Consider the following 24,435-nt stretch of genomic DNA (forward strand, 5'->3'; position numbering starts at 1 on the left):
GTTTTATGTATCCTTTCTACCTATCCTGAGCTCTGAGGTCTGTACACACAATGTAATTTCCATTTGACCTCTAAATACTTGGCTATGCCCTGACTTACCTGGCCAACATAGTCACTATTGGTTTTGGCACTCTAAACCTTGGAAAAACTTCTTCAATAATCTTTTTGATGACCACCCGAGCAGACTTATTTTTTACGGCGAAAAGCTTTTATCTATCTTGAAAACGTATTTATAAAAGCCAGAATGTATTTATACTCATATTTTTTCTTTCAGGAAAGTCTACTTTCCAGTAGATGCCAGGTCTGTCTCCCAGATAACTCTTTTCTGGATCTACCGTGGTGTGGCAGACATTGACTTTTTGGCAGGGCACACACTTGTGAACCACCTGCTCTGTAAGGTGTTTTAACCCTGGTACATGGTACTTAGCCTTGGAAAATGTCTGAATGAGCTTGCTTACTCCTAAGTGAGTCCACTGGTGTAACTGTTTGATCACAGCCTCTGCTTGTCCTTGTGGTAGGATTTTCTTTCCCTGGAGATGTATCACAGCCTCTTATTTTTGATGAACTGGTGACTGGAATCTTTGGTAATGAGGGCTGTAGTGGCTATTCCTGGTTGTCAACTTGACAATATTTGGAATGAACTACAATCCGGAATTGGAAGGCTCACCAGTGACCCTTATCTGGAGGCTTGGAGATCCTTATCTGTATTTTGGTTTGAAGATCTTGAGCCATAGTGGCTATGGATTCCAGAAGATTGAATCTCCGAGTTTAAGGAACACACCTTTAATCTGGGCTGTGCCTTTCATCTGGGATTAAAGGTGTGGTGAAACACACCTTTAATCTGGGCGACACCTTCTGGAGACAATATAAGGACATTGGAAGAAGGGAGTCTAGCTCTGGCTCTTGCTCCTTCGCCTGCTTGCTGCCTGAGACTGAGTAACTGCTAGATCCTTGGATTTCCATTCACAGCTGTGACTGAACCATTGTTGGGAATTGGGCTGCCGACTGTAAGTCATCAATAAATTCCTTTACTATCTAGAGACTATCCATAAATTCTGTGACTCTAGAGAACCCTGACTAATACAAGGGCTAAGTCTTCTGTTGTGTAGGCAAACTTGGGCTCTATTGCCAGGAGCGCCAGCAGGGCCATGGCTGTAACGCTTGTGCCTCTTAGTCTGTCATGTTGTTGTCCCTTGTTATCACAGTATCTCTCTCTGGTGACTAGGACAGTGGATGATGTTTACCTTGGCAGGGTCGTGGAGGGCTTCAGTAGAGCCAGTATTTTCTCTTTGTTCTTAAAAGTTTTCTTCCCGATGTCAGTCAGTAGACACCTTCTGTTGATATATGGCCTCATGGACGTGGGCTGTGGCAAAAGCTTACCTGGTATCCATGTAGATGTTGAGTCTTTTTCTTTTCTTTTAATTTTAAGGCCTTAGTGTGGGTGATCAGTTCTGTCTTTGGAGCTGATGTATCTTCTGTCAGGGCCTGTGTCCAGATAATTTGGTGTCTGTTTACAACAGCTGTTCCTGTCTGTGAACTAGGTAATGTCTGCACCCTCTAGTGGCTGGTAGTCAGATCTTTATGCCATCTTCAGCAGGAACTTGTTTACAGTCTGGGTCTTGGGGCAGGGTAGCTGAGTTCAGACTTGTAGGGGGCAAAAGTGACTCTATCAGAGTTGAGCAACAGAGTCATGTGATTGTTAGTCAGCCATCTATCAAGGAGCCTGATGGACCACACTTTTAGGGCGTGTACCAGTTTTGTCCCAGAGTCAATTTATCTGCATCCTTGACCAGTACTGTGACAGTAGCCGCAATGTGCAGACAAGCAGGCCATCCTGCAGTCACAAGGTCCTTTTCAGGGTCCTAATCTCTGAGTAAGAATCTCTTTGGCAATGCCTTTGTTCTCAGTCACATCCAGGAGGCCATTAGGGCAGTCTTAATGGCAAAAAGGCCTGTTGTTCTTTATTTCCCTATTTGAAGGGCTGTTTAATCTCTTTTATTTAGTAAAATCTGGAATCCACAGTCTGTAAAAGCCCTCAGTGCCCAGGAATTTTCTAACTTATCTTGAACTGGTTGGTGGGTGACTATGAAACACAGTCTCTTTTTTAGCTTTAGAGAGCCACTGTTGCTCCTCTTCTTTTTCTTTGTTGGGGCGACCAGTGTCTTTTTTTTTTTTTTTAACTAGTAAACACATTGATCTTTAGCCAAAGGCTCTCTCCAGCTGCCCAGCTACTATCTATGTTACTAGGCTCCCGAGTTTTCCTCACTATTGAGGCCAATAATTTATACAAGTTTCTCTCTTGTCTCTTATCCCTTTTTAATTTCCTGGCTTTCTTTTAGTTTTATTTATTTATTTACTTTTGTTTATTATTTTTAAGTGGTAGCATTATCAGGATGTGTCACTTTGCTAGGTTCTGTCTTTGTTTTGTGTTTCATTACAAGCATGCTAGAACAGTACATATTATTTCCCATAACAGACAATCTTGAAAGCAACATGAAAAAAGCAGGTTGCAGACAAACAAAATTTCATTATTCACATGTTATACACATATCATTAAAATGATAAGAGCACTGTATTTGCGGGTTAAAAAAAAAAAAAAAACACAGGTAAATAGCCTGGTGTGAATTAAAAACAAAGTAGCCTGCTACTCCTTGGAAAGTTTGTGGAGAGCCAGCATCATATTTTCTGACATGACCCACATGGACAGTAAGGGATGACCAGGTGGAAGGAAATAGAGGCTGCAGTGGCAGATCAGGGACTTTAAAAGGTAGAGTAGTTTCATTTAACAGGAATCAACACTTTTGCAAAGATTTTTTTTTCTCTGATTGACAGTGATAAGCTGTCAACCACATCTTCCATGGTCTGCAGTACAAAAGCTTGCCCATCTTGACTCAGCTGTATGGAGGACACTATATCATCTTCACCAGTGTGAGGAGCCGCCCTTGCAATTGCCATTACAAGATGGCCCTGACATCTGGTGTTCTAACTGGTAAACAAGTAGTCTGCGCATGTGCTGAGGTAATTTTCCATTCCTTGTGCCCTGCCTGTCCCGTGGTGTCATCTGGGCTGATGGTGAGCAGCCAATCAGGGCGATGCACGTCTCCAACCGCTCTTCATGGTCTATTTAAGGACCGGGTTTCCTGTGTTCTGGGTCTCCTCCCCAGAAGCTGATTCATCTGTCTCTCGAGATGCATTAAAGCTTTACTGCAGAAGGATCCGAGTGTCCTGTGTGTGTTCTTGCTGGCGAGACTATAATACAGAACACACCGGAGCTTATGTTGTCAACGTCTGTTACTCTGGCTCAAGAAGCATGGATTCTGGTCCTTTGTCTGGAACTGTGTGTGGGAGCATGAACACATGTACATACACATATATTTTGGAAAAGGTGTAGCTACTGCTAAGAGAGGGAAATCTTTGTATCTGCTGTAGTTTCAGGGGAACATACGAATTAAATAATCTCTTGATAGACTAAAACTAGTGGTGCCTAAATATCAAGTCACCAGAGGACTTGCTCATCACTTACTATGCATTTAGTTACATAAACACCTTTTGAACAACAACAAATTTACACAATTTAACATAAGCAGGTTATACACACCATTGGGAGCTGAACATTTGTTATGTGTTTATCTGCCATATATGTATACTCTTTGGTGAAGTGTCTAGTCTTTTGCCCGCTTTTTAAACAATTTCTACTGTTGGGTGTTGGAAGTTCTTTATACAAATCATTTATCAGGTAGATGTATGAAGTCATGAAGTGGGATATGCTGCTAAACCCAGAACTCAGGAAGTGGAGGCAGGAGGATCAGGAGTTCAAGGTCATTGGACTATCTAGGGAGTTTGAAGCCAATCTGTGTTAGACTCTTCTAAAATCAACAAATAATAGCAAAAACAAAATGAGCAACAAGTTAGACACATGATTTAAAAATGCTCTTTTTCAATCTCTGTCTTGTCAACTGGAAACCAACAGAATGACAGTGTAGCTTTAATGAGTAACACTCTGTAGTGGCTATTCCTGGTTGTCAACTTGACTATATTTGGAATGAAGTACAATCCAGAATTGGAAGGCTCACCAGTGACCCTTATCTGGAGGCTTGGAGATAGAAGTTTCTGATATGGATCTTGGTATGGAGATCTTGAGCCATAGTGGCTATGGATTCCAGAAGATTAAATCTCTGAGTTCAAGGAACACACCTTTAATCTGGGCTACATCTTCTGCTGGAGACAATATAAGGACATTGGAAGAAGGGAGTCTTGCTCCTTCGCCTGCTTGCTGCGTGAGACTGAGTAACTGCTAGATCCTTGGACTTCTATTCACAGCTGCGACTGAACCATTGTTGGGAATTGGGCTGCTGACCATAAGTCATCAATAAATTCTCTTACTATATAGAGACTATCCATAAATTCTGTGACTCTAGAGAACCCTGACTAATACACACTCTATTTGTCATCTTACCATTTGAACTGTGAAGACAAAACTCTGTTTTAAATGTAAGCACTAGTCACTCCACAGGACCTCTGACCACTAGATGGAGTTCACTTGAGTCTTAAGGTACATGGCATGTGGCCCATGGTAACAGACATAAAAAGAGATAAGCCACTGATTTTCATTAAAGATCATGTACACAAATTAATGTTCTGGGGAAGGAAACTTCAAAATATTCTATTGGTCTCAGAAAATAAAAAGCAAGCAATAACATTATTATAGACACACTTTTATCCAATTAATATCACTTGGCTAGAAATTATTTAAGGTGTGACAAGAAGGATACTAGATATCTGTTTAGGGTGTTTTAAAACATGCACACAAGTTATGTGATAATTTTAATTTTGGAATGAATGAATCCAATATGTAGGTTGTTCATTTTATAGCTAGCTTTTAACTACTAGGAAACTGTTCATGTTTTTCACACATTAATAAATTATCATCATTGATTTTTACTGTGTCAGAGTATGTCACAATGACAGAATGATGAATGCTCACATTGTTAAATAAAAAAGGACAGAACACACAGCAGCCCATGTCTGGTTAAATCACAAGGGTCTTTCTTTTCATGCACTGTAGGACTATATTTGGTATTTTCACAAGGGAGGAACACTGGTGCCACTGCTGCAAAGGAGGGCTAGGGGACCCTTGTTGACTAGCAAAGCCTGGCACTCTGTTAAATCACATGTGATATGAAACTATGTTTAGCAAACCAACAGAAATGAAAATCATAAATAAATCATCACATACTAGCAGGGCATTATTGTTTTTCTTTCTTTCTTTTACTAGCCTTGTGGCTCCAGAGTGTGTCTCTCCAGAGATAATTTGAATCTGGCAGAAACCTCTGTCAGCAATCAGCAAGGTCAAAGCAGTTTGTAGTTTTCCTTGGAATTCAGACTGAGGCGGGGTAGGGAAGTTTATTCGAGGACTGTTATTTCTGGCAGCTGTGGTCTTTATGACCACTACTCTGTTCCTACAGATAGGGAAAGGGCCAGGTGGTCTTGAATTTGTTTTCACGGGCAGGGAAAAGGAAAATTCTTGAAGCAGCAGGAGACAGTAGGAGATAGAAGCTGCTGTATACAGCTTGCAGCAGGAAACAAGGGGAAGCAAGCTTTGCAAATAGCTTTAATGTATGTACATCAGGCAAGCTAAAAATTATAATTCTTTATTTGTATTCGCGGGCATTAATCTTTAAGGCACAGTGTCCACCTTCTGCAGGAATGGGCCTTTCATCTCAGACCTCTTTCTGATCTCCTTTATCTCTATTTTTATTTTTCACTATTAATCTCTTTACTTGTCACTGTCATCTATCTCTCTTGAGTCTGCTGAAGCTTTGCTCTGGTTTTACCTTTTGTTTTAACCTGTTACCTTGGTCAGATAAGGCATGGCTGGGCCTTGTGGCCTTTTGTGGAACTCCCTCACTCTAGGTCTGTGGGCGGGGCCGATGGTCCACTGAAAGAAAATGAGATTTTGTATCTTGTGATTCATGTAAAAGAGTTGTCTATGAGCCCGAGGCCTGGGGCCAAGAACAAAGCAGAACAGACAGGGCTGTTGTTAAGACATTCCTAAGAACAGCTTGATTGTACAAGCAGGGCTATCTCGTCTGGGTCAACACCACCTGGCTGGAACCTCCCCTCTGTCTACTGCCCCTTGATGCCGGGTAAAGGCATACTTCAACTGGTTGCTATGTGAGCAAGATAAGCCCCCCAGCCAACAGGAACAAAGTCCTGATGCCCTTTTGCTAACATGTAATCTTTCTGTTAATGTTTAAATAAGCCAATAGTGTGTCACTATGCTGAATTCCACACCCCTAAGTCCCTTACCCCATAAAAACCCCTAGCTTTCGAGCCTCGTGGCCGACATCCATTATCTCCTGTGTGGGATGCATGTTGGTCCGGAGCTCCGTCATTAAATGTCCTCATGTAATTACATCAGGATACGGTCCTTTGTGATTTTTTGGGTACATGCCGAATCGGGAATTGGGTGGGGGTTTCCCCAGTAGGTCTAACACCACTACCTCAAGGACAGGAAGGCAGCAGCCTTTCTCCACCCCTGAGTGCCACAAGCCTTGAAGGGAGCTCAAGGGGGATGGTAACGGGGGCAAGGCTGCCCCGTGCCAGCAGTGTTTGCAGATGGCTGTGCTCCCACGAGCTGGACATAGCTCAGTGGCCCCTGAAATCCAACCAATCCTCCATTTTCCTTTCAGCAGTCACAACATCTGGGGTCAGAGCCCGGCAGTCACAATAATAAAAGGGTAATAGGTAAAACAGACACACAAGACACACACAGAAACCTTCCAAAGTATCACAATAATACCACAAAAACAAAACTAATCCAAACACAGAAACACACAGAGAAACCTTCCTCCAGGCGACCACAACAGAATAAAAACCAAATCAGACTGCGGGGAACGATTACTTCCCAGCCTAGATGGCAAGAGACCTTTTTAGGGTCCTTCTCCCAGCAAGGAGACCAGAGCATCCTCTGTGTCTCTTGGCTTGTGACTTTCTGGCACATCTGCCTGTCAGAGCGACCACCCAGAACCTAAGACCAGTCTAAAACCAAACCTGAAACCAGACGTCCCCTTCTGGGACTTAACAGAACCAGGACTTAAACCAGACTTAACAGACAGACAGACAGGGATCCCACTTTACCTCCGATGCACAGTGTCTGTGTCCCCCTTGAGGAGGGTGCTCCTGGCCAACACACCAAAATGTTGTCATTTGTCAAAAGACTCTCACTCACAAAGACCACAGAGATCACCATTGTTGCAAAACGCATGAGGATTTTACTTCTCCAACATGTTGGGGAAACCCCTCTTAGCACATAGGCAGGAGGAGAGACCCAGAACAAAGAAAGAACACACTTTTTATCTTTGTAAGGGCCGGATATAGGCACTAGGGTAGTTTGGCTTATTTTAATTGGTGTAGCCAATAACCTTTTTAGACATTGGTTGGCTTGTATAGGGTGACTCTCAGTTTGTCTGTCCTTGTGGTTTTTAGTGTGAGGCAGGGCAGGGGAATTGTTAATCTTTTTCTGGCAGCTGTAAGCTTAGCCATTTTGACCATTAAAACTATGTTTTTATATTTGTTTATTCAGCCAGCTTCTTTATCTGGCTCTGTACTTGGCCTGCTAGTATAGTGTGGAAAGTCTTTTTAAAGGGGGACTGTACTGGGTAGTCTTGAATTTATTTTGGATATTACACACCTAGCTCTCTGTCTTACTTCTGGTTTTCTTTTTGGTATAATTCATTATAATATAAATGGAGGTAAAAAAGACCTTGAAGAAAAGAAAGCAAAACACCACCAACAAAATCATGTGACTTTTTTTCTGCGTACCTGCCTATCTTTGCTATATTTAGTTGGTTTGTATGAAATGATGAAAAAGCCAAACACACTCTCTTTTTTTGTATATGAAATTACTGTTTATTTATGTATTGGCCTGTTTAATGTATGTATGTGTGAAACAATCTCCAAGAATAAACTATAGATTATTTTCTTTCCTTTTAAAAGTATTTGTTTATTTTTATTTTATGTGTGTGAATATATCCCTGTGTGTGTCTGTGTGTGTGTGTGTGTGTGTCTGTGTGTGTGTGTGTATGTGTGCACTGGGTGGATAGCCGGTGACCATAGAGGTTTGAAGGGAGTGCTGAATGCCCTAGATATGGTGTTATAGGTGGTTGTGAGCTGACACGTGGGTGCTGGAAACGGATCCTGGGTCCTCTGCAAGAGCAGTAAGTGAATTTAACCTCTCCAGATTCAATAAAACAGATTTTTATTTTAGTGGGAAAACCCCCCACTGTACTGGCTGGTTTTGTGTGTCAACTTGACACAAGCTGGAGTTATCACACAGAAAGGAGCCTCCCTTGAGGAAATGCCTCCGTGAGATCTAGCTGTAAGGCATTTTCTCAATTAGTGGTCAAGTAGGGAGGGCCAATGGTGGGTGAAACCATCCCTGGGCTTCTGTACTGGGTTCTGTACAAAAGCAAGCTGAGCAAGCCAGGAGAAGAAAGCCAGTAAGTAACATCCCTCCATGGCCTCTGCATCAGCTCCTGCTTCCTGTCCTGCTTGAGTTCTAGTCCTGACTTCCTTTGGTGATGAACAGCAATGTGGAAGCGTAAGCTGAATAAGCCCTTTCCTCCCCAACTTGCTTCTTGGTCATGATGTTTTGTGCAGGAATAGAAACCCTGACTAAGACACCCACCAAAATAATAATATTGGTAACTTACAAGAGTTAATAGAAGCTTTAAAAAAATGACATCTAAGTTAAGAGACATCAAAATACATAAAAAGCTAACAAAGTATTAGAAAATATCCGGAGGGTATGTCAGAGTGTAAGATCACTTCTGATAACCATCTCCTATGATCTTCCTTCTTTAGCTTTGTTCCTGCCCTCTAACACTTAGGAGATAGTTTCTCTATATAAAATTCATTAGTCTGTTTTTTAATATAAACACTAAAGAAAAAAATACACTACATGAAAAAATCCCATTTGCCTCCCTGCACAAATATAGGGGATATTAAGCTTGGTCATCATGCAGGTCCCCCACAACTAGAGCAGGGGCTGTCCCTGACTCTGCTGCCTGTCTGTGGATCCCGTTCCCCTATCTGGACAACCTTGACTGGTGTCAGCGGGAGACGATGTGCCTAATCCTGCAGTGACTTGATGTGCCAGGTGGGAAAATACCCCGAGGGGACTCCCTCTTTCTCAGAGGAGAAGAAGAGGGGCCATATGAGATAGGGATGGGAGGAGAGGGGGCTTCCATCAGGATGTGGAGTGCCATGGGTCTGGGCCACGGAGTTCGCTGAGCTTGGGTTGCCTGCTTGTTTCTGCTTACACCTATCATGTGGTGTAATTTCACTGAAATTACAACAGAAATTTCCCTGGTGACCAGGGTCTCTGAGTTAGGACAGCCAGCCTACTCAGAAAAGGGGTTCTTCTGATAAGAAGCAGTATGCCTTTCAGAATCACCAGGACAGGAGATGTGTAGAGCTTGAGTCTTAGGGTGACATGGTAAGAGAACAGAGCTACACCATATTGTCTCTGCAGCCACCACTGCCTTAGGGTTCCAGGGGATGCTGGGAAGTAGAAAGAAGCTTGATCCTCCTGGGTGGCTGTGGTTACCAATGCTGCCCCAAGCCCAATTTCACTGGGCATCAGACAGACTAGGGCAGTAAACAGTGAAGAAGTCATGAAAGGCGTAGAAAGGAGCTTTGGTTTGGGGGACAAGTGAAAGTGAGTGGAACAATTCAGGAAGAAATCTGGTCTCCACTGGGACCTACGATAAGGTGGACAGATAGATCTGTGAGTTAGGTTTTTAGCCACTGTACTACTTGGTTAAAGAAGGAGAGTCTGTGTTAAAACCAACACACAGTTTGAGAAACACCAGGATGTTTCCAAGTCACAAGGGATTCTTGAGTCTGCAGAGAAGCCCACCAGAGCTCGTTGCGCATTGATGCTGAAACCACCTTCCCTCCCACAAGGCCAGGTGGGGAGGGGCCATTGGCTCTACCAGTTGCTGTAGTGATCCAGCTGGTGCATATCTCCTAGGCAGGTCAGGACCCTCTGACATCTTCCTCTTGTACTGGAGTGGCTGTGGGTCTGGTGGCTATGCTGGTCACCTCACTGAGGAAGAGCAAATGCAGCAGAGGACATTCTTTTGGATAAACTACAGTGGAGGGTGGGCATGGGGGGGGAGGAAGGATTGTGACTGGGCCACTTCCCTCCACATTTGCTGATAAGTCTATTCTGTTGTTGCAGGTTGTAGTAAGGTGTTGCTGAGACCCCAGACCTCAGAGGAAGTCTCCCAGATTCTTAGGTAAGAAGATGTCTGCAGACAGGGTACCATGGGCTACATTCATACCTACCCATTAGAAGATAGGGGGTTGAAAGCATCCCTTTCTCTGCATCCACATCTGTAAGAAAACCAGCTGTAGGATGAGTCACAGGCATAGGCCCAGGGCTGGTGGGTTGTGCTCAGAACTCAGGATGCAGAGGAGGGGGTGAGGTTTGTGGAGATATAGATGGTGTGCTGACTCTTAAAAAGACTATGAGAGCTTTGAAGGTACTAGAATTAGGTCACGTGTACCACTTCCACAAGACCCCGAGACAGTGTCAGCCTCTCTTCCCCTATGTATAGCTTTGGGATGGATCCTCTCTTAGACTTCTTCATGGGGTACCAGGGAAGAGCCCCTGTCAAAACTAGCAGAAAGGTCTTGCAAGGAGATCTGGTTGGGGAGACTAGTGTCACCTTGGTAGCATGTCCTTTGGGGATAGTTGTATGAGCATAGGGATTGTGGCTTGCTATCGACACTATTTTTGTCCCAGGCACTGCTATAAGAGGAACTTGGCTGTGAACCCACAGGGCGGGAACACTGGCATGGTGGGTGGCAGTGTTCCTGTCTTTGACGAAGTCATCCTGTCCACTGCCCTCATGAATCAAGTCATCAGCTTTCACAATGTATCTGGTAAGCTTGTGTGTGTGTGTATGTGTGTGTGTGTCTGCTCCAAACTCCTCTGTCTGTCCTACCGCCAGATGAGGTTGTCTTTCCTTGGTAGTACTGAGACTGTGGTTAGGCTAGAAATGCATTCAGACATTTTTGTGTGCTCACGTGTGTGAGGTCCTGACTGGGACATTCTGGATATCTTCCTGGCATCTATAGGTTTTCCAGGTCTGGAAGGCAGAGTTGGGGGCATTAGTGGTTGTGGTTGCAAAAGTTGTGATTGCTAGGCCAAAAGAAGCTGACTTTTGGTAATATTTACCTTTCTTAAATTCTTGGTTATTCTGGGGGTCAGAATCCAATGTCTTCAGGCAATTAATACCTGCAGCTTAGAAGCAGCGAATTGGGTAAAAGACTTAGTGCTAGTGCTCCTTTCTCTGGCAAGGGAGCTCTCTACTCTGTTTGAACCAGTGAGAAAAAGAAAAGATGTCTCTTACACAAACACATATACACCAGGCTAGTGTGTGTGTGTGTGTGTGTGTGTGTATGTGTGTGTATGTGTTAAAGTGGAAAATGGCTGTGCTCGTACATTTGGATGGATGGATGGATGGATGGATGATGGATAGATGAATGAAGAATGGATGGATGAATGACAGATGGATAGGGCAGAGTTCTCCAAGCCACCAACTTTATTTCTTTTCTCTAGCCTTTTTTTTTAACCTTCTTAGACAAAAGTTCTTTGCAAAATTAACTCACAGATAAAATATTACACAAAAGGGGAACTACAGAAAGATGCTGATATTAATTTTAAGGCAATGTTTCATTCTGTAAGCTCACTATGAGTTCAAAGCAACAGTTTTACATGGCCTTGCCTTATCATAGTACACACCTGTGGCTTTATCCTTGGATCTAGTCTAGAATGAGTGTTTTGCTTTGATGACAAATTTGTCCCAATTGTATTGCTCCTTTTAGTGTAATTATGAAAGCTCATTATATTTCTTTTTTAAAAGATTTATTTGTCATTATATGTATGTACACCATAGCTGTCTTCAGACATGCCAGAAGAGGGCATCAGATCTCATTACAGATGTTTGGGATCCACCATGTGGTTGCCGGGATTTTAACTCAGGACCTTTGGACGAGCAGTCAGTTCTTTTAACCACTGAACTATCTCTCCACCCTCATTATGTTTCTTATTCAGCCTTTTCTTACATGATGAGGAGTGGGCACATTCTATTCTTGATTCTAACTTTATTACATCTTTCTAGAAAATAACTAAAACCATCTCTTCTTCCTAAGATTATTTGAATCAAATCAGGAATTGTATAAAACCATTAATTCATCTAAACAGCATTAATTCATGACAGTTCATCTTTATGTTGACCTGCAGGAAGTCTGCTCAATAGGGTGGGCTAATGCCCAGGAATCCTTAGGCTATGTAAGAGTGACAGAAAAGGCATATCAGCTCCAAGAAGCCATCCTGAGATGAAGTCTCTTGGGACCCTGCCTCTCAGAGCTCACCCATCTTAGGCCATGCAAAAAGGTGGGCCACCTCCAGGAAGGTCACCTGCTAGTCTTAGCCTTTCTAGATGGCTCCTGTCAGGCACAGAACTGGCAGCTGTGTCAAGGACATTCTCTGTGTGCTGTAAGTCACTAGGTGGCTTTCACAGTGGGCATATCACACAAGTTCCATTTGCATCCAGTCCTTGCCGTAGCAGTTCTTCCTGGACATGTATGGCCACACAGTGGCACCCGTGAAGGGGCTTCCTAGCTTTTCTTCAGTAGCGAGGCTGCTTAGCTGTGTAGAGGACTGCTGTCTGCAGTTGTCAGCAACACTCTCAACACCAAAAGCATGGGAACATTGTAACTCAGCAGCGCAGTGCTCCACAGGCTGAGACACTGCTGTGTCACAGACCTTTCTTGTCCTCTCTCCTCTTAACCATGCAAGAAGATTCTCCTCCACTTTTGCCCTTCTGATTTTTCTTGTTTTATATTGTAATTTCAAAGGACCAAGTGTTTTGATTCTGTCTAGAAGGAAGAGATGGCTCCGTGGAGAACATTCCTTCTGGGAGGTTCTTACCTACAAGGGAGTTCTCAGCAGTGAGTTTTCATACCCCTAGAGTTTCCAGAGGTTGTTGGTAACTCAGTCGCCCTTTGTAGGAATCCTGGTTTGCCAGGCAGGCTGTGTGCTGGAGGAGCTGAGCAGGTACGTGCAGGAGCGGGACTTCATCATGCCACTGGACTTGGGAGCAAAGGGCAGCTGCCACATCGGGGGAAATGTGGCAACAAATGCTGGTGGCCTGCGATTCCTGAGATATGGCTCCCTTCGAGGGACTGTCCTGGGCCTGGAAGTGGTGAGCCAGATTCCAAAGGGGTGCAAAGCCTGCCCCGGGGGTGTTCTAGCTTCAGTCTGAGGCTGCTGAACCTATTGTAATGGTTCTGGCTCTAAGAGCTTCAGGGACACGTGGAGTTCACAGAGGAGCCACCAGGGGGCACTTTTCTCAGGCAGTGATGCTCTCCTTGTACCTGACTTTCAGAAATTGGAAAATGAGGAAGGTTAGCTAAGGCCAACTTGGTGTGGAGTTGCACCCGCCAGCTCACCTCCAGGACCCTTGAATCCCCTTCCCTGAGCCCCGTCTCTTACTGATGTGATAAAATGCTGGCAGAAGTAGCTAGAAGGAAGAAAGGTTTGCTTTGACTCACTCCAAGGCTGGGACAGTATGTTTGCAACAGAGGGAGGGAGCTGGTTACCTGTGTCAGGAGGCAGAAAGAGATCAGTTATGGCTCAGGCCATTTTAGTCAAGCTGGGGCCTGTTGATGTCTACTTTTAAGGTAAGTTTTTCTACTTTAGTTAAATAATTCTGGAAACACCCACATAGACACCACAGGACTAGGGCTGTAGGTTTGATGGTCTCTTCACAGTTAATGATTCCTATTGTGTCCCTTTATTGTATTTATTTATTTTAATTATTGTGGAGGTGTAGGTACACATTTATATGCATGCTTGTAAAAATCAGAGATCAACCTTGGGCATTGTCCCCCTTTGTTTGAGAGAGGGCTTTTTATTGTCCTGGTAATCTTTGATTAGACTAAGCTAAAAGGTAAGTGAGGCCCAGGAAACCACCTATCTTCATTTCCTTTATGCAGGAATTCAGGGTGTGCACACTGTGCCTGGCTCTTCTCTTCTCTTCTCTTCTCTTCTCTTCTCTTCTCTTCTCTTCTCTTCTCTTCTCTTCTCTTCTCTTCTCTCCTCTCCTCTCCTCTCCTCTCCTCTCCTCTCCTCTCCTCTCCTCTCCTCTCCTCTCCTCTCCTCTCCTCTCCTCTCCTCTCCTCTCCTCTCCTCTCCCCTCCCCTCCCCTCCCCTCCCCTCCCCTCCCCTCCCCTCCCCTTCCCTTCCCTTCCCTTCCCTCTCCACTCCTCCCCTCCTCTCCCTTCTCCTCTCCTCACTTTGCTTTGCTATTTTTTGCTTTCTTTACTTTCTCCTCCTCTTCCTCCTCCTCCTCCTCCTTCTTCATCTTCTTTTGTTTGTATATAGTTTTACCTGTATGTATCTCTGTACACCATGTGTATGCAATGCCTGTGGATCCTAGAAGGAGTCAGATTTTCTGGGACTATGGCTACAGGGAGTTATGGGCCACCATTGTGTATAGGAAAGCCTTGCTGTCTTTAACACTTGCATTCAGTCTGTAGTAGGATGAACTTGTATGATTGTTCTGGAAGAAGCCATAATGTTGTATTAAGGAATGGGACAATGCCCCTCAGTGAGTTATTTATACACCTTTAACCTTTTGAATGTTTAAACAGTCAGTTCTTGTGATAGAAATTGCCTCCTTTAGCATGTAATAGCCATGTCTGAGCTGATCATCCACACAGTGTCCTTTCCCTGGGATTCTGGAGTCTGTAAGAAGAGACAAGCCATCTCTTAGAGCCCACAGCTATCTTGCTGTGCCAGCCCTTCTGAATCAGGCTGTTGGGATGTATGGAACTGGAACCAGGCATGGGGCTAAGTGAGCAGGGTGGGGCTTCCTGCAGAGAGTCACCTTTTTCTATTTCTCTGTCAGCAGAAAACTTATATTTAACCCATGTGAAATTTAGCGAGCCTGAATGCTTCCTGTTCTGTAGGTCACGTCATGCACCCGGGAAGAGCTGTCTTAGTTGTATGACCGGGAGGAAAGTGGTTCTAACTGTGGATGCTGGCAGTCCAGACTGTGGCTCACAGTGCCTCTCCTGCTTCCTTTCAGATAGTCCATTCTATGTCCTGGTTGAGACCTCAGGCTCCAGTGCAGGACATGATGCTGAGAAGCTGACGAACGTCCTGGAGCAGGTGCTGAACTCTGGCCTGGTGACAGATGGCACTATGGCCACCGACCAGAGGAAAGTCCAGGTACTGTAACCTTCCTTTTCCCTGCCTTCCCTCCTGTTCACATAGCCGGGGCCTAGTCTGTCCTGCAGAGATGGGGTAGATGGCCAAGACACCTCGGGTTCCATGGCATGGATAGAAACATCTTTTTTTCTTAAAAATATTTATTTATTTTAAAGGATATTTTTATTAAGGATTTATTTTATTTATAAAAGTACACTGTAGCAATCTTCAGATACACCGGAAGAAGGCATCAGATCCCATTACAGATGATTGTGAGCCACCATGTAGTTGCTGGGAATTGAACACAGGACCTCTAGACGAGTAGTCAGTGCTCTTAACCACTGAGCCATCTCTCCAGCCCCCATTAGAGGAACTTCTTTGGAGTGAAAAATGTATTCTTGGTATCTAGATCGTTTTCACTAATACTAAAGAATTTCCCCCACACATCTCCCCTCTCCTGGGCTCCATGGCTGACCATGTGCTCTCTATAATAAGTTGGCCACAGCTCTCCACAGACTTGTCCAAAGGAGAAGTTCAGGAGAAGACGGTGTCTGAGGGACAGCCCTGACTGTGTTGCAGGGAAGCTGTCTGGGTTCCTGGGGGACATAGGAACAGGAGGCATTTCTGTTTGGGAGCTGTTCTTCACCTAATCTGGGAGTTTTATTTCCTGGTGTCTGGCCCTGGTCCTGCTGTCTGCAGTAGGATGAGCTGCCAGCAGAGGGCAGAGAGGCTGCAGGGAGCTGCCAGGGTTGATCCTTGGAGAGAAAAGGAAGGAGACTGTGGAGTGTGAAAAACATTGAATCATTGAGCTGTGTCCTATGTAGTCAACCTGTTATATATTCTATCCAGTTTATTAAATCATTTTCCTTATCGTTAAGGTTGGTTGGCCTTTGGGGTTTGTTGTTCTTGTTTTTCTGGTTGGTTGGTTCTTTTTTTTGTTGTTTTCTTTTTTTTTTTTTTCTTGTCTTTCTTTCTTTTTTTCTTTTTCTTTTTCTTTTCTTTTCTTTTCTTTTCTTTTTTTTTTTTTTTTTGAGACAAGGTTTCTCTGTGTAGCCCTAGCTGTCCTGGAAGTCACTATGTAGACCAGGCTGACTCAAACTTGGAGATCCACCTGCCTCTGTGAGTGCTGGGATTAAAAATGTACCCCTCCCATCTCCCAAACCCTCAGCCTGGCCAGATTTTTTTCTGAGATATGTTTGTGTATAGTCACAGCTGGCATTGAACTTACTGCATAGTTCAGGGTGTCCGTGAACTTCTGATCTCCATCCTCCACTCCATGCATGCTTAGATGTGCTTGCATGCCTGGCTCATGTGGTCCTGGGGATCCTAAGGCTTTATGGTGCTGGCTGAGAACTGTACAAGCTGAGCTCTAAAGCAGCCCTAGAGTCCGTGCCCACTGAAGTGGTACCTGTTACTAACTGCAGCCCTTACTTCATAGCGAAGGTGTTCAGGGGAGTGGGGTAGCCCTTGTGGCCTGTTGATCCCATGAGGAAGCCTTTATGCCACAGACTGAGTTTGGAGCTTGCAGTGATGAAGATGGTCCTCTCCACCTGCTTTTGTCCTCAGCTTCCTTCTTTCATCGTGATCTGACAGTTTTATGCTTGGTGGTGACTCCGCAGCTACTCCTGATGGCAAAGGTGCTCAGTCTGAGTCCTCCAGGTCCTTGTCATGCCTCTGATGGCTCCCTCTGGGGTTTCCTGGAAATGATCTGGGGGAGGATGGAGTGTCCCAGCATCCCACTGTACACTTGGCTGGTTCTGGGCTTGGATTTGGGTTAAGAAACTCACTTTTTTGGAGCTGAAGCTCAATGAGATCACAGGGCCTGCTCCTTGAACACCTTTGTCTGGTGCAAGGCTGGTTCTGATGTTTCTGCTGACTTCTCATGTTAAATGGAGTACTGGGAATGCTGGGTAGTCCTTGCCCCAGAAAGGTTCTCTTCTGCTTTCATGCCACATGTATATATGCGTGCACACACGCTCGCGTGGGCACACACACACACACACACACACACACACACACAGAGTTAATATAGACTCTACCTGTGAGAGAAAATATGATCCTTTTTACTTGTTGTTTTGAGACAGGGTTTTTTGTGCAGCCCTGGATGTCCTGGAACTCCCTCTGTAAACCAAGCCTCCCTTGAACTGAGAGAGATCTGCTTGTCTCTGCCTCTCCAGTGTTGGAATTAAAGGGGTGCATTACCACCAGCCACTACCATGTTGCAGTAGTCTTTCTTTTCTTTTCTCTTTTCTTTCTTTTCTTTTCTTTTCTTTTCTTTTCTTTTCTTTTCTTTTCTTTTCTTTTCTTTTCTTTTCTTTGAGACAGGGTTTCTCTGTATAGCCCTATCTGTCCTGGAACTCACTTTGTAGACCAGGCTGGACTCGAACTCAGAAATGCACCTGCCTCTGCCTCCCAAGTGCTGAGATTAAAGGTGTGCGCCCCCCCCCCCCCCACTAGTCTATCTTTTCAAAGTCTGTCCTAGCATTATCACAGAGCTGGTCCTTCCGGGAGCCCAGTTGACCTTTATACTTCCAGACCCCCTGCCCACCTCTGTCTCTTCCAGAGACCTGGATGAAAGCAGCACTATTTCAGTGACCCCAGCACAAGTGCCCTGTTGTGGTGTGCTCTGACTATGTCTTCATGATCTTAGATGCTATGGGCCTTGCGGGAGAGGATCACAGAGGCACTCAGCCGAGATGGCTATGTGTTCAAGTATGACTTATCTCTCCCTGTGGAGCGGCTCTACGACCTTGTGATCGACCTACGCACCCGCCTTGGCCCCCGTGCCAAGCACGTGGTGGGATATGGACACCTGGGTGAGCCAGCACATTACCCTGCCCCTGTGGGTGGCACAGCTCCACTGTGGTGAACTGAATTAATTTAAACACATTAAAGACAGCATCGGAGTCATTCAAATATATTGCTGTCACATGAAAGAGAGAAAGCTTAACTTGCCCTTGAATTAATTCAACCAAGAACAAGCTAAAGTTTGAATTCCTATGTCTGCCATGTGTCTGCCCATGCCTGCCTGATAACTTTGATTTTGCTGTTTAGCTATTCGTCCCTAACAAAGAAATTTATATTTACTGAACAGGCCAGGAGAGGTCACATGAGGAAGGAATGAGGGATAATTTACAGAAATCTTTAACAGAATTTTGTGGAAACTAATGAGTATGTTGTGGGAAGAAGGCAGAGGAAGGATAGCCCATGTCTGGCCAGAGTTTCTCCTGTGCTCTGAGCAGGCAGATGGGGGAGGGCTGTCAGACACTTTCCACTTGGCCCAGGTTTGCATCTAAGCCACTGACCCCACTCGATGGGGGTGTGGGGTGGGTGATGGACAAGGGGCAGTCCCCGACTGAGGGCCCTGGGGGGACACCCTGTAGTCCCGGGGTTATGGGATAGAGGGCTGAGGGAGAGACTTTCCCATGCAGGTGAGAATAAGTACAGTGGGCCTTGATGAATAGAGACATTCTGTGATTTTAGAGCTGTATTGTAGAAAGGCAGGGGGAAAGGGAAAAGATGGAGAATGAGAGAGAGAGAGAGAGAGAGAGAGAGAGAGAGAGAGAGAGACAGAGACAGAGAGAGAAGAGGAGAGAGAGAATGAGGAGAGTGAGAGGAGAGAATAAGAATGAGAGGAGAGGAGAGAGTGAGGAGACGAGAGTAAGAGGAGAGAGTGAGGTGAGTAAGAGAGCGAGGTGAGGCCAAGCAGCCCTTCTTATGGTAGGCTGTTATCTTTACTGTTGCTAGGTAACTGGGGAGGAGTTTAGTCTGAAGCTCAGAAGCTTGGGACATTGTCTACATGACTACTAGCCACACACTTCTCCTGTGGGGGCTTTGGGGGAGGGCAGTAACTTAAACAGGAGCCAGAGTTCCAGGAGATATGAGGGAACTCCTTTCACCCCATGTAGGTTGATTATCACCACTGGGTCCGGGGGTTCAGACTCAACTCAAATGAAGACCAGACTGTCTGTGTATAGCCCAGTGCCCCACAGAATTTCACAAGTGATTGGATTATTTACCCCAGCTTAACCCTACTGGCCCCAAACCACTCAGTTCGTAAGCAAACAGAACTGTAAATATACACTATCAAGTTTTATTGATTCCAACATTTATGGCAGATATTTGTTATTCAAGGTCATTTTTCTTTTCTTTTCTTTTCTTTTCTTTTCTTTTCTTTTCTTTTTTTTTTTTTTTTTCTCGAGACAGGGTTTCTTTGTATAGCCCTGGCTGTCCTGGAACTCACTTTGTAGACCAGGCTAGCCTTGAACTCAGAAATCTGCCTGCCTCTGCCTCGAGAGTGCTGGGATTAAAGGCATGTGCCACCAAGCCCTGCGCTCAAGGTTGTTTTTCAACCTGTTTGCTATTTTTAGCAAATGATTACCATCACACACACACAGATACCTATTGCCCTCTGGGTCAGGGGCATGGAAGAGTAACAACTTTATACCCATGCATTAGCTTAGGTTGTAAAAGCTGATTACTCATGGAAAGTCAAGGTTAGTTGTATTCTTCAAGATGGGTTGAACAAACAGGCTTGAGTACTTTAGCAGCATATCAGGTCAGTTATGTCGTCTTATATGAACTTGGCTGTGAGGTCCAGCAAAAGTGCCATTTTCTTAGACTCCAAGAGATATTTTCTTAAAACCCTGTCTCTATAGTGACCTCCATAGCTGAGCTTGTCATTTGAGTTCTGTGGCTGAGACAGTATCATTGGACTCTAGTCCAGGCTGGTCTGGAATCCACGCTGTAGACCAGACTGGCTTCAAACTCACAGAGATCCTCCTGCCTCTGCCTCCTGAGTGCTGGGAATAAAGACGTGCACTGCTGCACTCTGTCATTTCAAGTATTGTTTGAAAAGCCTTTTGCTGTGCAGGAACGGTTCTCACCAGCCTGTGTCTTTAGACTTTAGGGTTCCGGGAGGGAGTTCCCAGTCATTTTGGGGAGGACTAAAAAGTGGCTCACGTGCCCAGATTCCTGTAAGATGGGGCCCAGCAGCTGCCATTCATAGCCTTGGAGGGTTGAAGGGATGGGCCAAGGGTGGTGGCTTAGAACCAGGATGCATGGGGTGCAGATACCTGACTGGGGGTTGGGGCAGTGATGTCTGAGGAGGACTCTTTGGGCAGATCTGAGGCCTGCTCAGCCTAACTGTTCCCTTGTTTCCCAGGGGATGGCAATCTTCACCTGAACGTGACAGCAGAGGCCTTTAGCCGGGAGTTGCTCGGTGCCTTGGAACCTTATGTGTATGCCTGGACAGCGGAGCAGCGGGGCAGTGTCAGTGCGGAGCATGGCCTGGGCTTCAAGAAGAAGGATGTACTTGGCTATAGCAAGCCATCTGTGGCCGTGACGCTTATGCAACAGCTCAAGGCCATGCTGGACCCCAAAGGCATCCTGAACCCCTATAAGACTCTACCTGCCCAGGCCTAAATGGAGCTTTTCAGCTTGTGCAAGATGCTAGGACCTAGGCGAAGGAAGGTTTGGTGGGCCTGGAGGCCTGCCAGCTGATGTCATCCACAATAGACCAGGTAACTGACTCTCACTGCTAGCCAGGAGCCAGCTCTGAGCACCCTCTGGACAAGGTTGCCTCTCTGTGGGGGCAAACAGATCAGATAGAGCTGCCAGGCCCTTCTTTTGTCTCCTGTGGACAGAATAAGTGGGTGGGCAATTGCCCTACTCCCAAACAGGCCAGATCTCACCAGCTCTGGGGTGGGTGGCCTGTGGAGACCTGCTTTGTTGCATCTCTATAGCGCGTAATTTTAAAAGATCCCTACTTGCCTGGTGCCTTGCAAGGCTCTCATCAGTCTCACTCAGCTTTGCTAATGGCCCTCTGGTCATTTTCCCCTGGAGCTGTGATTGTTGCCCTATCCCCTCATGGCTAGCTTTGCCAAACTGTGACCAACAACCACCCCAGTGGATAGAAAACACCAGACAGTTTTATTATCTTAAAACTAGACAGATAACTCAATGGCTAGGCGAAAAATTTCCTGCCGTAATCTTATCAACTAGCTCCCTCCATCTTGCCTGTCCCTCCGCCTGCAGTAGAAGCTATAAACTCTAAGATTTCCACTCCTACATGTCTGCACCACCCTACTTGCTCCAAAGCCTGATCCAAATTCTGTTTTCTTTGTTTCCCCTTTTTCTGACTGGTACTCAAAACTTCCATCTTTTTCCCTTCACCCAACAATTAGCTTCTGCCTCCTTTATTGACACAATCAAGAACCAATTAGGGAACCAATACCTCTCCCTCCCATCTCTGGGAAGAGAAGCACGTGATCTCTTGGATGGATCTTACTGGACAGTTTGCCCTGTGGCATGTATTCTCCGAGGGCTGCAGCAGAGTTGTCTAGCCCCAGATAAGTTACCATGGTCAGCCAGAATACCACAACTCATTCCCATACGCCTGAGTGGGATTTGCTGTCATATCAAGCAGGCCTTGGATTGGTAACTGTGGTCTACCCGGCCAGGCCATTCCCTCAGGTTTTGTTTGTTTTGAGCCAGGGTCTCTCTACTTAACTCTGACTGTTCTGGAACTTACAATGTAGACCAGATAGATAGACCTTTAACTCACAGAGATCCTCCATGCCCCTGACTTTGCTTCTGGCCCCTGAGCAATGGGATTAAAGGCAAGTGCCACTACACCCAGCTTACCTTGTTCTTGAGGACCTGTCTGGTTGGTAAACAGGTGTGGAGGGCTATGATTGCGTGCAGAGCTTGACCTTTCTGGGTATGGGACAATTCCCTAACTGAATCAATAGAAGCGACTTTCAGTCATGTGGTCTACACACTGTTCTCTATCACTTGGCTTGTCTCATGACCTGGCAGTCTGGAAGGCTGAATACACCTACCATATTTTTTTCCTGCTATCAGTTTCTGGAAAAAATTTGAACTACAACTTGCTGCTGCTAGAAAATGATTCACATAAAGTTAATTGTAAAGTTGTGGCTCATTACATCTCTCCACACATCTAGTGTGCTCTGAATTCCCAATGTGTCTTCACACATGGATTAGAAAGTTAGTGTTAGGAATGTGAGCAAGCAAAGAGTGAGAGGCTGTAGCTCCTGCCTGTAGTGTGCTACAGATAGGTTATAGCGAATGTGGGGATCCCAACACAGGTACGTGTGGAGCCCTTCCTGCCAGGACCAGCCTTCCTCTTGCTCCTCTGAGCATTGTTCTGTGAAGCTCACAGGGTATGTGGTAAGCGAAGGGGCTGCCATTTGCTCTTGATGAGCTATGTGAAGCCCCCTTTGATTCATCCATCCCAGGGGAAGGGTCTCTTCTTAGGTCGCCTCTAGCTTTTCTTTTGTGTTTTGAAGAGAGTGCATTTTGAAGTTAGAGCCTGTGAAATAGAGCATGGTTGGTGTAGCAGAGTGTAGCTGTAAAACAAACCATCTAATGTTGTTACCACTGACCAGTGGAGTAGTGAGTTCCACCCATGCAGAAAACCTAGTTAGAAACAGATGGGAAAATGGACTTGCTAACTGACCAATGAGATTACTCCAGGCTCCTCAGGCCTCTGACACAGCCATCTCCTTAATGCCTGTAGTCTCTCACACCTCCCCACAGAAGAGTAAGCCTACAGTCAGAAGATGTCTCTCCCTGTGGGAGAGAGCTGGGTGTGGTGATGCTGGTTTGTAATCTAGCATTTGGGAGGCAGAGAAGGCAGATCTCTGATATAGAGAGTTCCAAGCCAGTCAGGGTTCCATAGTGAGATCCTGTCTTAAAAAGCTAGAACAGGTGACCATGAGGACTCTACTCCCATTCCACACAGACGGGAAGTCTCCAGTGTGCAAGCTGGGAGAGGGTATTGTGTTTGGATTAGAAGTTTAGGATTCCACTGCCAGATATCTAAACCATTGCAATATGAGACATCGTTACCTAACCAGGACGGTGGGAGGAGTATACCGAGGATCAGCAGCTTCTCTGTGATGTGAGCAAGCATGGCCTGGAGTCTCAGCCCTAGGGAGGTGGCTTGGGCATGTGCAGACCCTGCCCAGGACGACAAGGGGCTATGTGGTCTTCCATAGCAGCCTGCTTCACAGAAAGAGGACAGCTGTCATACGAGATGATTAGGAGACAGTGCTTTGTATGGTTGCAGACATGGACACCTTACTGGTCCAGGTTATGTTCTCCCGGTCCATCACACTACCCACTGGTAACCACTGTGAACCAGCTCCTGCCCCTGGATATAGGTGATGTAGAAGACACTGCTGGGTACCTTGGTTGCAACTCCTCATTGCTGCCCATCTAGAATCTCAAAGTCTGGTCAGGTAGGTGACCCATAGGCATTTGAAGATGATCCCTTTCCCCAGGCTGTCAGTGGGAGCAGAGGGCAAGCCCAGTTTCAGTGGAGCTGCTGTGTTGAGGTCACTAACCCTAGTGCACTCCTTCATGGTGGCGTATCCAAGCTCTGAACCTGGTATCATGTTTTTTTTTTTTTTTTTTTTTTTTTTTTTTTTTTCTTAAAAAAAAAAAAACGTGCAAATGTCCTAAGGTAACTATTTTTTCCTCAGCATGGCCCTTATCACTGGTTAGGGCCGGGTCTGTCCCTGAAAAGTCCTTGACATTTCCTGCCCCAGGTCTGAGAACAGACTGGGACATGTCCTGCATAGACTCACAGCTAGAGGGCATGGGATAGTCATGGCCATTATTCATGGATAGATTCCTGTCTGTAGAGCACAAACAGATACATGTGCAAGAGTGTGTGAGTTCACAGCTACAAGAAGTTACAGCTCCTCTTATGTGTTTTTTTTAAAGATTTTTTTTTATGTATATGAGTACACTGTAGCTGTTCAAGGGGTCGTGAGCCATCATGTGGTTGCTGAGAATTGAACTCAGGACTTATGCTCGCTCTGGCCCCAATCAGATTTATTTATTATTAGATGTAAGCTCACTGTGGCTATCTTTAGACACACAAGAAGAGGGAGTTAGATCTCATTACAGAGGTTGTGAGCCACCATGTGGTTGCTAGGATTTGAACTCAGAACCTTCAGAAGAGCAGTCAGTGCTCTTACCCACTTAGCAATCTCACCAGCTCCTCTTTTGTGGTTTGGTGGGAAGCAGGGTGGGTTGTTCCCAGTACCTGGGCATATTGTTTCTGCAGGTGGAGTGGAACTTGTCAGGCTGGGGCTATGTCTTTATGGGTGGGGGGTA

The 24,435-nt window shown here is 45.3% G+C and overlaps 1 pseudogene across 1 annotated transcript; it reads left to right on the forward strand.

Annotated features, from left to right (window-relative positions):
* Positions 1-10,227: 10,227 nt before the first annotated feature.
* Positions 10,228-21,920, forward strand: Gm7889 (predicted gene 7889; annotated as a pseudogene). The gene is made up of 5 exons (NR_165836.1): positions 10,228-10,303; positions 10,813-10,952; positions 15,167-15,309; positions 17,939-18,104; positions 20,453-21,920. The product of NR_165836.1 is annotated as a predicted gene 7889 (transcript).
* Positions 21,921-24,435: the final 2,515 nt, after the last annotated feature.

Source organism: Mus musculus, chromosome 1 (assembly GCF_000001635.26).
Source record: "Mus musculus strain C57BL/6J chromosome 1, GRCm38.p6 C57BL/6J".
Lineage (NCBI taxonomy): Eukaryota > Metazoa > Chordata > Mammalia > Rodentia > Muridae > Mus > Mus musculus.